This window comes from Coffea arabica, chromosome 5c (genome assembly GCF_036785885.1).
Source record: "Coffea arabica cultivar ET-39 chromosome 5c, Coffea Arabica ET-39 HiFi, whole genome shotgun sequence".
NCBI classification, from domain to species: domain Eukaryota; kingdom Viridiplantae; phylum Streptophyta; class Magnoliopsida; order Gentianales; family Rubiaceae; genus Coffea; species Coffea arabica.
In genome coordinates this window covers 8,461,953-8,474,177 of record NC_092319.1, presented here as the reverse complement: position 1 = coordinate 8,474,177, position 12,225 = coordinate 8,461,953, and the positions used below count along the sequence as shown (strand labels likewise).

Below are 12,225 nucleotides of genomic sequence, written 5' to 3'. Positions count from 1 at the left end.
GCCATTTTTTATGGCTAAATAAATCTGTTTTTTCCTCAAAAGTGGGTACAGTTTTACTGTAAGGGGAAAAGCCATAAATTTGCTAGTGCTTTATTGGAAAACACCATTTTTTTTCTAAAAAAAAATTTTTTTCTTGTTGTAATGGAGGAAAACCATAAAGAGCTGGTGTTTTATTCTAAAACACCATTTTTGTCATTTTTTAAGGCTAAATAAATATGTTTTTTCCTCGAAAGTGGGTACAATTTTACTGTAAGGGGAAAAGCCGTAAATTTGTTGGTGCTTTATTGGAAAACAGCATTTTTTTTCAAAAAAAAAAATTTTTTTTTGGCCTCCAACATTGGTAAAATTCTTTGTCATAATAGAGGCTGGTCATAAACAGTTGATGTTTTATTGGAAAACACCATTTTTTTTCCTCCATTACAACAAATTTATTTTTCGCCCCCAAAATGGGTACTATTTTGCTGTAATTGGAGAAAGGCATAAAGAGCTGATGTTTTGTTGGAAAAATAATTTTTTAAAATTTTATTCGATAAATAAATCTGTTTTCGTCGTCCAAAGTGGGTACACTTTGGTGTAATGGAGAAAAGCCATAAATGGGTTGGTGCTTTATTTGCAAAAAGGCTTTGTTTTCAAATTTATCCATCAATACATTTGTGTTTTTCACTCTGAAATGGGTACACTTTTTTAAGAATGGCGGAAAGCCGTAAAAAAATTGGTGTTTATCGTCTGAAAACCATGGCCAATACACGCCATTTCAAAAATTTTTTAACAAATTTTATTTAAGACAAATGGATACTTTTTGCTTATGACGAAAGAAAACCATAAAGAGTTGGTTTTTTATGGCAAACTCATGCAACAAAGTAGGCGACCACGATTTGTTATATCCCAAAAAATATTTAAAAATTTATTTGTTTTATTTTGAAACTTGTATAACCGTCGTTAAATTTAAAATTTCCCTTCCTTACACTTCAAAATGATGTCCACCCAAACACACACTCCAAACCCCTCCGTCTCTCTCCTTTCCTTCGACATGAAATACCAGCTCTTTATCGGTTTCCTAAATCGAATTAAACGTACCAGCTTTTTATGCGCATGATTTTCCAAAATGGAAACCATCAACACTTTTTCAGATATCCTTTGTGTACTGAATTTGCCATGACAAAGGTTAAATTTGCCATGATACTGTCAATGTTGTCATAATTTAATCCGTGATGACAAGCACAGAATCAACCGTGTACAGCAAAAGATGTATGACTTACAGCCCAACAAATTCCACATTTTGGAATCAGGCCTGGTGCGACAAAAAAAGTATATGTTCGGTTGACTGTAGAATATGATGCTTTGGACATGGCAAACAAGAGCTGGCTTCATATGAATTCAGTCATTGTGTACAGCTACGTAGAACTTACAGTGAATAACAGAAACAATAAGGTGTTTTATTGTAAAAATTTCTGGATGAAATTGAATGGAAACACAACCCAACTCCAATACCACCATCAGTCCTGCTTTACAACATGTATCAATTAAACCATCACAGTTGTCTATACAAATTTGGGAGAGTGTTCACTGTTCAAAAGCAGTAAAATGGGGAGGTATCATACAATACAGGCTCCAACTGCAAGACTTGTATAATCTATTCATAAACAAACTCAGCGCTTGGCCTTTGCAATCAAAGCACAACTAAGGCCACACCTGGAACTCCCCATTAAGTTTCACCTGTTCCAATATGAATTCAAAATTACACATTGTTTTATTCATGCAAGACAACCTTCCAGCCTCAACTCAGAAGCAGAAACAACAACTTGTTTATTAGAAGTTCAAGCAGCAGTTACCTGTTCCGTCAAACCATTTGCATCATGAGATCCATGTGCACCAGCTGCATGGATTCCTGCAGTAACATCTCCCAAATTCTGTTCCACTAATCCATCCACAAAGGTGTCTTTTGTACTGCAAGTTGTCCAAGGTTGTCACCAGCAGAGACATTCCCGTCTTTGAATCCAACATCCCCACTTCGTCTGCCAGTAGCTAATTTTTCCTATCCAATGACATATTAAATCAATGGATTAGCTAAAGCAATAGAGTTCATACACACTTCCATTTCTGAACACGTTCTACACTCACAGCATTGCATCTATCCGACAGAGGCACCAGATGGACAGATGGAGTGACTGGCATTTACGATTGTCTTAGACAACACAAGATGCTAACACACAAAAAGAATATGCTGACACGGAATACTTATAACATTTGAACTTATAAGGATGGAGTAAAACAATTGCAGCCCACATATATAAGCAATAAAAGGCACAATCCTAAAAGATACAGCGGACAATGGAAACATACAATATATTTGGGAATAAACTCAAGAGCCACAACAATAGCAAAAATGTTGGGGATAAATTAATTTTTATTTGGGGAAATTGAGTACTCTGTCCTTGTAATGGAGGAAATGCATAAAGAGCTGGTGTTTTAGTGGAAAACGGGTTCAATTTAAATTTATGCCATCAACTAATTTTGGCGCGCTAACAACATGGGTAGTCTGTTCTATAATGGAGGAAAGGTATAAAAAACTGGTGTTTTATTGTAAAATGGGTTTAATTTAAATGTAGCTGATGAATTAATCTGTATTTCAATAAATTGGGTACTTTATTCTTGTAATGGAGGAAAGCCATAAAGAGCTGTGCCTTTATTGGAAAGCGTGTTTAATTTAACTTCATGCCGTAAAGTAATTTTGGGCAGAAAGCAAAATGGGTACTCTGTTCTTGTAATGGAGGACAGCCATAAAAAGTTGGTGGTTTAGTGCAAAACGGATTCAGCAACAATTTATCCGAAGAATAAATTTGTATATATGTCAATTGGGTATTCTGTTCTTATAATGGAGGAAAGCCATATAGAGGTGCTGTTTGATGCAAAACGTAGATTTTTTTGTGTCCACAATTGATTTTTTTGTAGGGATAATGGGTACACAGTCTTGTTATAATTTATGGGGCCATATAGAGCTTGTGTTTTATCAAAAACAGGTTTATTGTTTTTTCAGTTAACCAAAAAATGGTTTATAGGAAAATGGACACTCTGTTGTTATGAAAACGGAAAGCCATACACAGCTGGTGTTTTACAGTGAAACGGATTAACTTTTTTTGTGATCCGATAAATTAAATTTATTTTGGAAAAATGGGTGCTCAGTTGTTATAATGGAGGAAAGGTATATAGAGCTGGTCTTTTATGAACACACAGTCTGCTGCTATATTATTTATAGAAGTCCTAATAAATGTATGTCTTTAACGGAAAATGGGAACTCTGTTCTTATAATGGAGGAAAGCCATAAAGCACCATTTACGGTACAACTTTGGGAATTTGTAAGAATTTAACATTTGTTTCAGATATTTTATAATGAATTTGAACCTCCATCTCCGCCGCCGCCCACTGCCACCCCCTCCTTCTCCTCTCTCTCCCTCTCTCTTTGTCTCTTTCTTTCAATTATTTCTTCCTCTTTCATGATGCTCTCTTTTCCCCGTCATTGCTCCCTTTTATTTAGTCCATATCAATATTTCTTGTGCCTGCCACCACCCAGTACCCACAGCCACTGCCACTCCCATCCCAATTGCCGCTCTTTTCGTTTGTCTCTTTCTGTCTCTGCACATCTCCCTCTCTCTCTTTCTCTCCCTCTCTCTATGTTTGTTTCTCTCTCCCTGTTCTTTCTTCATCTTTCCCTCTCCTCGTTTCCCCTCCCCTTTCTTCCCCCTCCAACAAGCACCCCAGCCACCACCCATTGCCACCACCACCCTTTCTCTCTCTCTCTCTCCCTCTCTTTTCTTGTCTCCCTCCGTGCTTCAATTTTATCCCTCTCCGGTCTTCTCCATCTCCTTTCTCCCCTTTCTTCTCTGTCCCACCACCACCCTCCTCCTCATCTCTCTCTGTCTCGCTAATTCTATGTCTCATTTCTTCCTCTTTCCGTATCCTCTCTTCTCCATCTTGTTCCTCCCCTTTCTTCTCTTTGTCACCACCACCGTCGCCACCATACACCGCCACTGCCACAACCGTATCCTTCTCTTTTCGCCTCTCTCGCTCTCTCACTCTTTATTTGTCTCCTTTCTTCCTTTCTCCCTCTTGTATCCATCCTCCCGTTCACAAAGTAGATTTAACATCATAGCGCAACAGTTGCCATTGGCCAACATCTCTGTGGTTGTACAAAGGAAATGCGAATTCCCTGGTACTGAACCCCCATTCATTGTAAACCACAGCTACATTTCACATGGCGACATTTGCAGCTACAAATGAAGACTCTACCGCGAGATCGGAACTGCGATGTCGCTGTGGATTGGTTGCCCGTATACAAACTTCTTTCACGCACGGCAACCCAGGCTGTACATTTGCAGCATGCAACAATTACCCGGTTTGTTCCCTATTGTCATTTAAAGTTTATAGATAACTCATCTACTTATGCAATTATATTGGAGGGTCCACAAACCCCCTTTGAATGTAGCCACACAGATGCTCTTTTTTCAAGTGGGTCGATGTTGATAGTTGCTACAACAGGGGAAGATCGCTTGCTAGGCTAGCAGCTGAGAAGATATGTACACTAAAGGAAGCCAATTCGGCTCTGCAGGCGATGAAACGTCCATGCCATAGACTGGAATCAATGTTTGACGCGTAGGGTGGCAGAATTGGAAAAGGAGAATGAAGGTTTGCGAATGGTTGTGCAAGAATGCGGAGAGAAGCAACAGTTGCTGTACAGGAAGCTATGGTGTTACAACAAGTGCTTCTTGGTAGTAAGTGTGCTGTATGTGGGTGTCACTGCATTGGCCTACTATTGGAATGCACAACATTTGCCAAAAGTTGGGAACTTGCATTATCTAATGCCATCACACAGACAATCCCCACGATAGAACATTTTGTTAATGAAAGGTTTGGACAGTTAGCTACCACGGTTATTTTATTCGGTGCTTGTCCCCTGTTTTGTAAATATAGTTCAACTTTGCACATTACAAATGACCCAACACAAACAGTAGTATACATGTATATTTAGATTCACACATCAGTACACAACAACCAACCTACTTTTGTCCACCACAAACAAGTAGTGAACGGTGCACATTCACACAGAAAATCAACTACCAATTCAATGTACCCAAAACAACATGCTTCACCAATCAGCAATGTCGGTCGATGGTGGTACAAAGGCATCAGCAGGTCCACCTGGTAGTTGATCAACCTGCCTAACCTGGCCACAAAGTATGCAAATTACCTCGTACCGAACACAGTTACAGATTGCTTACACATCTGCCCACTATATGGCCAAAAATTTAAAAAACATTACAATGTGCACGAATACCTGATACGAGGAAGGGCGTGGTGAATGCAGGATGAAGCCATAAAACCCATCCACACTGCCCGGTCCTTCCTAATCCAATTCAAATAATGGTGGTCAGTTAAAAAAATGCATTGACATGCAACACGAACGACTCATTATGCAGTAAACTAAGACACCAATGCATGCTACTATAGTAATTACCTATTCCATTGCTTTCCCCTGCCGTACGCCATCTGCCCCTCCCACATCCATGTCCTGCAACCAGTTACACATCCCATATTAACACACGCGCTAGTATATGGGTACACAGGGTTTCAAGCTAACATTTAAAGGACATAATGTGTTCTCCTTGAAATACCTTACAGGTGTCACTTAGTGCCACCGAACTATACAAATTATACCTAACATCAATTTTAGTGATATTATGTTCATTTCAGTATTTTACTTCCTACATTATCAAAATAAGTCAACAATTTGTCAACTATGTGACCATTCAACGAGAAGATGTACGCATTAGTTAGGAGGGCGTGAAATGGGTTTAATTGTACGCAGAACATAGTAGCAAAGGTAGCGAGGGCTGTATACAGACCATAGTCCATATGTTGCACATAAAATTCATGCCAACCTAAATCCGTACAACGGGCTCCATTGGTCGCTAGTGCCCCATTTTTTAAGGCACAATGATTCGGCCAACGGGTGTCGTCCCCGTATTGCTTAGTTGTGCATGAGCAGTAGAACTACAATTTGCATGACTAACATCGTTGTCTATGGATCTGCGCTTTGATGACGCGTTTGGCCCACTTCCTTTTCCCCTGCATTAGTAACAAAACAAATCGGACTAAACTGCACACTTACCCTTTTGTGTTCCATAGCAAGTAACATATGTTATGTATGCCTATATATGTATACACAGTTGCATTGTGTGCCGAAGTGCACTATCATGAGATGTTCCAGTAATACGCCATAGATATTGTTATCTACCTCGCCTTCCCTCGACACAGGACTCGTGCTGCAATGAATTCGGGGTCCTTAACCCAATCCCTTTGACCTCCTGTTTCATTGGTCAATTGTACAGCTGCACAGCCCTCGCCTCTGTGCCTCTTGCATTGCAGCTCTTTAGCTCGAACTGACTCATTGTGGAATAGTTCCAATGCATTTGTGTATCCTTCTGACGCATTGCACGTATTCCTACATACATCATTTGTGTGAGAACCCTGAAAATATACATATAAATATCAGTGCATATTTCATTTGCATTTTAATTCTTTAATAAATTTTAGCACTAAATCTAATTGTTTTTAAATAAGTACGTGTAAATAAACGTTATGTGCAAAATAAAAGAATTGTGCGAAACTATTAAACTTCTTAGTTTTGTTACATTAAACTTATATTTCGATGGTAAATTATTTCATTGATTTAACAATTAATTTCTTTGAATTCTAGTATTGTAATTAATTGTTTTGAAATAAAGTGTAAAGATAATTTTATGTAACAAATAATATGATTGTGCCCAATATTGAATTATTTGGTATTGCTCTACTAAAGTAATAACTCCTGAGTTATAGTAAGTTTACTCTTTAAAAATAAATTCCTTTATGCTTAATTAATGACACTTGAGTCGATAACCTTACTATCTTAAAACAAATTATTTAAATTCCTATGACTAACTCCCATTAGTTGCTAACCTTAAGTGTTAATAAGGATTGAGCTAATGAATATCAAGAATGTTAAAGTTATATCAAGGTCAAACTTGATTTTTATAGTTTAATTAATGAAGTAAGAATGTTAGGATTTACTAGGAACCTTAATATTAAATTGTAATCGATAAATATTCGATAAAAAACGGTTTAAGTATACTAGTGTTTTATTAGGCGTTCAAATCACCCTTGAGGATAAATTTGAGAAATTAAGTTGAGATTAGGAAACCAAGTGAAAAGACTAACTGACCCTTACAATTCCATGCGAAACCAAACGACCCTTATGACAAATTCCCATCACCGCAACTTCGACCAATTGCATTTTAACCAATTCGATACGCAACCTTTCGTAAACCGCGGCACCACAAAACCACTTGATCAAATTCACACTACATCTCACAACCATTTCAGCCGACTCTTTCTCTGCACAAACCAAAGTCGAAATCAATTTCACTCCAAATACCACTCTACTCTTTCATTCTTGATTCACAACAAAACCTCATTTCTTCCCTGCCTTGACCGAGAGCACCGAGAGAGGGAGAGAGCTGCCGGAAACTTCTTGGATTCAGCCGTGAGTTGGAGCAAAGCCAGGGAAGGGAATCTGCCGGAAGCTTCACCAATTCTACCTTCATCCACAACCCTTTTCAGCCGCAACTCCAAACCAGAATCACCATCTGCACTTGGCCGAGAGCTAGGAAGGAAATTTCTGGAATTTCGTGTGAAAGATTGGTTGCTAGCTGAGGTAATTTCTGGTCTAAAATAGGTTGATTATTAGTTGATCAAGCTATATCAGAGATTACATGTTTAGATTATACAATCGGATGCTGAAATCAAAACCTTAGGAAAATTTCTGTTTTGAGAAATTGTTGCTACCGAGACTTGAGGTGTTATTGCAGCTCCAATTTTGTTTTGTGTGATAATCTGAACACCCAAATGTCTTTAGCTGAGTAAGAACTGGAAGATTAAGACCATGTATGATGAATTGGGCATTCGAATGAAGTGTTAAAGCAGAGATAAATTTCTGGGTTAGTTTGGGGTAAGAAAATTCTGCCGAGAGCCTAGCTTAATTATTACAGCTTAACTTGGTTCAATTTGGTTGCTATCAAACTGATTTCTGGTCTGGATATAATAGCTAGTTAAATTCAGCAGTTGTGCATGTGAAATTAAGTGCAAAATACAGGAATAAACCGTAGAAAAAAATGGTTTGTGACTAAACAAATGCTGGAAGAATTTCTGGTTTGGCCGAGAGCTTAGCTTAAAGCTTTGCAACCTGATTTGGTTTAGTGTTGTTGTTTAAACTTATAACCATGATTAGATGACTAATAACAAGTTAATTAGGCCCTGCATGTAGTTGATTAGTAAGTTTTAAATCAGAGAAATAAAGGTTAAGAGTACATTCTGCTTCAAGGCATGATCATCCGAGCCCAAGCAGGAAAATTTCTGGAAATTTTGATGTTAATAATGATAGTTTGAACTCAATTTTGAAAGTGGAAAATTTTAGTAACTAGCTAGGGGTTTAAAATGTTGAAATTGAGTAACTAACACCATGTTTAAACCAAGGAAATTTGAACTAAAGTTGAATTGTTTGCTGGAAAATCTTTGAAGCCGCAAGCAAGGTTGAACCAGAAATTTCAGTTTGCCTTTAGAAAGTTTAAATGGTTTTCGAACATTTATTTTATTGTTTCCTTGGACTATGATGGTCTTGAGCTACATAAGAGATGCAAAATTTAAGTGGTTTGGCGAGGAAATATTTAATATATTGAAGGATTGAATTAAAGAGGTTAGTATACAAATGCTGGAATTTCCTTTGTGATGGCCGAAGGTTGAGTTGGAAGCTCAACTTAGTTTCGAAAATTTTCTTCAAATCATGAGGGATGGAAATGCCTGGAATATGTTGTTTTGGAATTATATAAGAAATGTATGGATGGTTTGAATAAAAACATTTTGGTGCAAAAAGAGAAAAAGGAGTTTTTCACATGTGAAAAATGACATTTCAGATTTTTGGATGTCCCTGACCAATTTCAGTAAAATGCTTATATCTTGGTGTAGAAAAATCCGTTTAAGGTGCCGTCAGTGGCATTTGAAACTAGAAACATGGGCCTTGGTTCTGTAGAAATTTTATATTTTTCCTCCATGTGTACGGCTGTACGTGACTCCTCAAAGTAGGCTGTCTTGACTTAATGTCCTGTTTCTTCAGGAAAATGAATTTTGACTTGAATCGAATGTTGGGCCTATCTGTGATTTGAATTTCTGAATTTCAAGTGAAGCTTACATGCTAAAATTTTCTGGTATGTGAATGGCATTGAGCCTAGTAAAATGCTATGGTGGTAATCTGAATTTCTCGAGTTATTTAAGCGTTAAATTAGCCGTGACTTTACTCCTTGTTTCTAGTTGAAATTTTGGTTTGAAAGTGATTGGTTGCTATCAAGAGCTAATGATTGATGAAGCTCTTGGCCATTTGAATGATTTTCTAAGTACTACAGGGTGACGAAAGTTAATTGCTGGAATGTCTTGGAGGCTTTACCTTTATTTTATTTTTAGTTGCTTATGATGGGCTTGCTGAAACCAAGTGCTAATGATTGATGAAGCCTTGGTTGATCATTTTATTTTATTCAGAAATGCACTTGTTGAAATCTAGGGCTAATGATTGACGAAACCCTAGTAATTTGCTATGTGATTTTTGTCATATTTTGATCCATATTATAATTTCGAAACGGAATCGGAGATGTGGAAGTTGTATCGACCTTGCGAACTCGAGTAGCTGTGATCAAATTAATCAAAAATATTTTCCAGCTAGTATTATATTATAAAACTCCATATCTAGTGTTTTGCCTAAAACTTTCCAACTCGATAATTTCCTTTAGCTCAAACTAGCCTTGATAGCTATGGCAAATAAGTTCTATAGCTTTTGGAAACTCTAAGTCTTATGATTAATTCTTTTTCTTTCTTTAAGCTTTGCACTTGGATAGTTAACTATAGGAAAAGTTCCAAAATATGAGCTTTACTAATTTTAGTGAAAAGCTTGGGAGACTTGCTCGGCAAGAAACCCTATTTTTTTTAGAAAAATAGTCTTTAAGGATAATTTTTGCAAAAGCTGTAACTTTAGAGAAATGTTCAAAGTAACTTTCTAACATTGTTGTTAAGAGATTTATCGACTTATTTCAAGAAAATAATACTAGTTACCCTTTTGTAAGGATAAGTATCTTAAGGAAAACTATAATAAACATTTCTTCTAAGTTTGTCAAGTTTCAACCTAAGGAGATTCCTAATTTTTTCTAAAGGTAGTAAACTAGTAGTATATTAAGGATACCTCAACTTGTATAAGCTTAGAAACTGAATACAAACTTATAGTTTCAATATTTGGTATTTAGGATTTTGCGAGGACGCGGGATTCGATTCTCAACTTGATATCTGAACTCCACTCTTGGTGAGTGTCCCTGCTTGTTTTATGCCTACGTGGTTAAGTGCTTTATCAACTCACTATGTGATAATTGTCAAAATGCAATAAATGGTTTCTGATCCATCGAAGTGAGCAGTGTATACTTTATTGCACTAGCCGTTCGAGTGGTGACTTGTGTGAAACATTTTCTAATGAATCCGTGAATCTAGACGTAAAGTCGTTGGGTGAATCCCTCGACGAGTCAATAATAATGAATCAAGTGCTAGACGTAAAGTCGTTGGGTGAATCCCTCGACGAGTCAATAATAATGAATCAAGTGCTAGACGTAAAGTCGTTGGGTGAATCCCTCGACGAGTCAATAATAATATTAAATCAAGTGCTAGACGTAAAGTCGTTGGGTGAATCCCTCGACGAGTCAATAATAATATTAAATCAAGTGCTAGACGTAAAGTCGTTGGGTGAATCCCTCGACGAGTCAATAATAATATTAAATCAAGTGCTAGACGTAAAGTCGTTGGGTGAATCCCTCGACGAGTGAATAATAATATTAAATCAAGTGCTAGACGTAAAGTCGTTGGGTGAATCCCTCGACGAGTCAATAATAATAAATCAAGTGCTAGACGTAAAGTCGTTGGGTGAATCCCTCGACGAGTCTATAAAAAAATAAGTGTTGGACGTAAAGTCGTTGGGTGAATCCCTCGACCAGTCTAAGGTACACTCGGGTATTATCACCTTCCTATTTGTTTACTTCAGTCGAATCAATAAGTGTTAATTTTTTTAATTGATTGCATGTTTTTGGGGCACCACTGAGCTTTAGCTCACCCCACGTTTATTATTTTCCTTAACAGGTTCTGGATACTGAAAGCAGGATGCTTATTTATGTTTTTCTTTTGGATTGTATTTGAATATTATAACTTGTTATGTGGACTGTAATATGTTATTAGAGATAATGCACTTTTCCTTTGGATTGCCACTTGAAGCTGGAAAATGTGTAACCGTAATTCGATTACTTGGCTTGTAAGTTGTATTATGGATCTATGCTTTTATCTATCCGGTTCGTGATGACTTTGTACTTTGGTAAGTAGCACATAGGACGTTTAAGAGCCTCGACTGGCGATTTTATCATCGCTATCTTTGAAGATAATGTGGCTTTAAGGATGATTCCATTCGAGAAAACTTGTTTTTGTAATAAATTAAGTTATCCTTCGAAAGGTTCGGGTTAGATTGCTCGCGTGAGTCCTGGCGAGAGTTGGGCAGACGGCCCGCCAACCCTTTGGTTCGCCTCAGGGGGAAGTGGGGTCGCCACAATTTGCTGCCGACAGTAGTGTAGAATATCTGGATATCTCTATGAGGTGAGGGCTGCTTGTTTGAGCCGCCTCGTCATTTATTACGCCTTCCTTTTCTAGTCGAGTCCACCTCTTCATGATGCAGTTTGGAGGGATCCTTTTTAGTTCCTCGAATAGCATTGCACGAAACATGCGACAACAAGGCAGCCCATGTGTTTCCATTTTCAAGCAGGAGCACTTCATATGCCCCGTGGATCTATTATACATCACAGTATAATACGAGTAATTGTACGGATGCTTCATGAAGTGGACAACGGTGATTCCATCATCCGTGCCATTAATCCTACAAAATAGCCCCTGCTTCTTCATTTCCTCCCATACCACAATGAAAGTTGACCTAATAAACACTTCACCACCATGTTTTTTCAGTGCCTGTAGATGTGTCACTTCAACAAGGGTACTGTGCTCTGTCACAGCCCTTTAACGCCTCTCTTCATGTCCCAAACGGCCCACGGCCAAGTCATATGTTTG

At 37.7% G+C, this 12,225-nt stretch overlaps 1 long non-coding RNA gene across 1 annotated transcript; it reads left to right on the top strand.

Annotated features, from left to right (window-relative positions):
• Window positions 1–7,265: 7,265 nt before the first annotated feature.
• On the top strand, window positions 7,266–11,489 carry LOC113689970 (uncharacterized). The gene is made up of 3 exons (XR_011814971.1): window positions 7,266–7,750; window positions 10,380–10,435; window positions 11,257–11,489. It is a non-coding gene; the product is annotated as an uncharacterized lncRNA (long non-coding RNA).
• The last annotated feature ends 736 nt before the right edge of the window (window positions 11,490–12,225 follow it).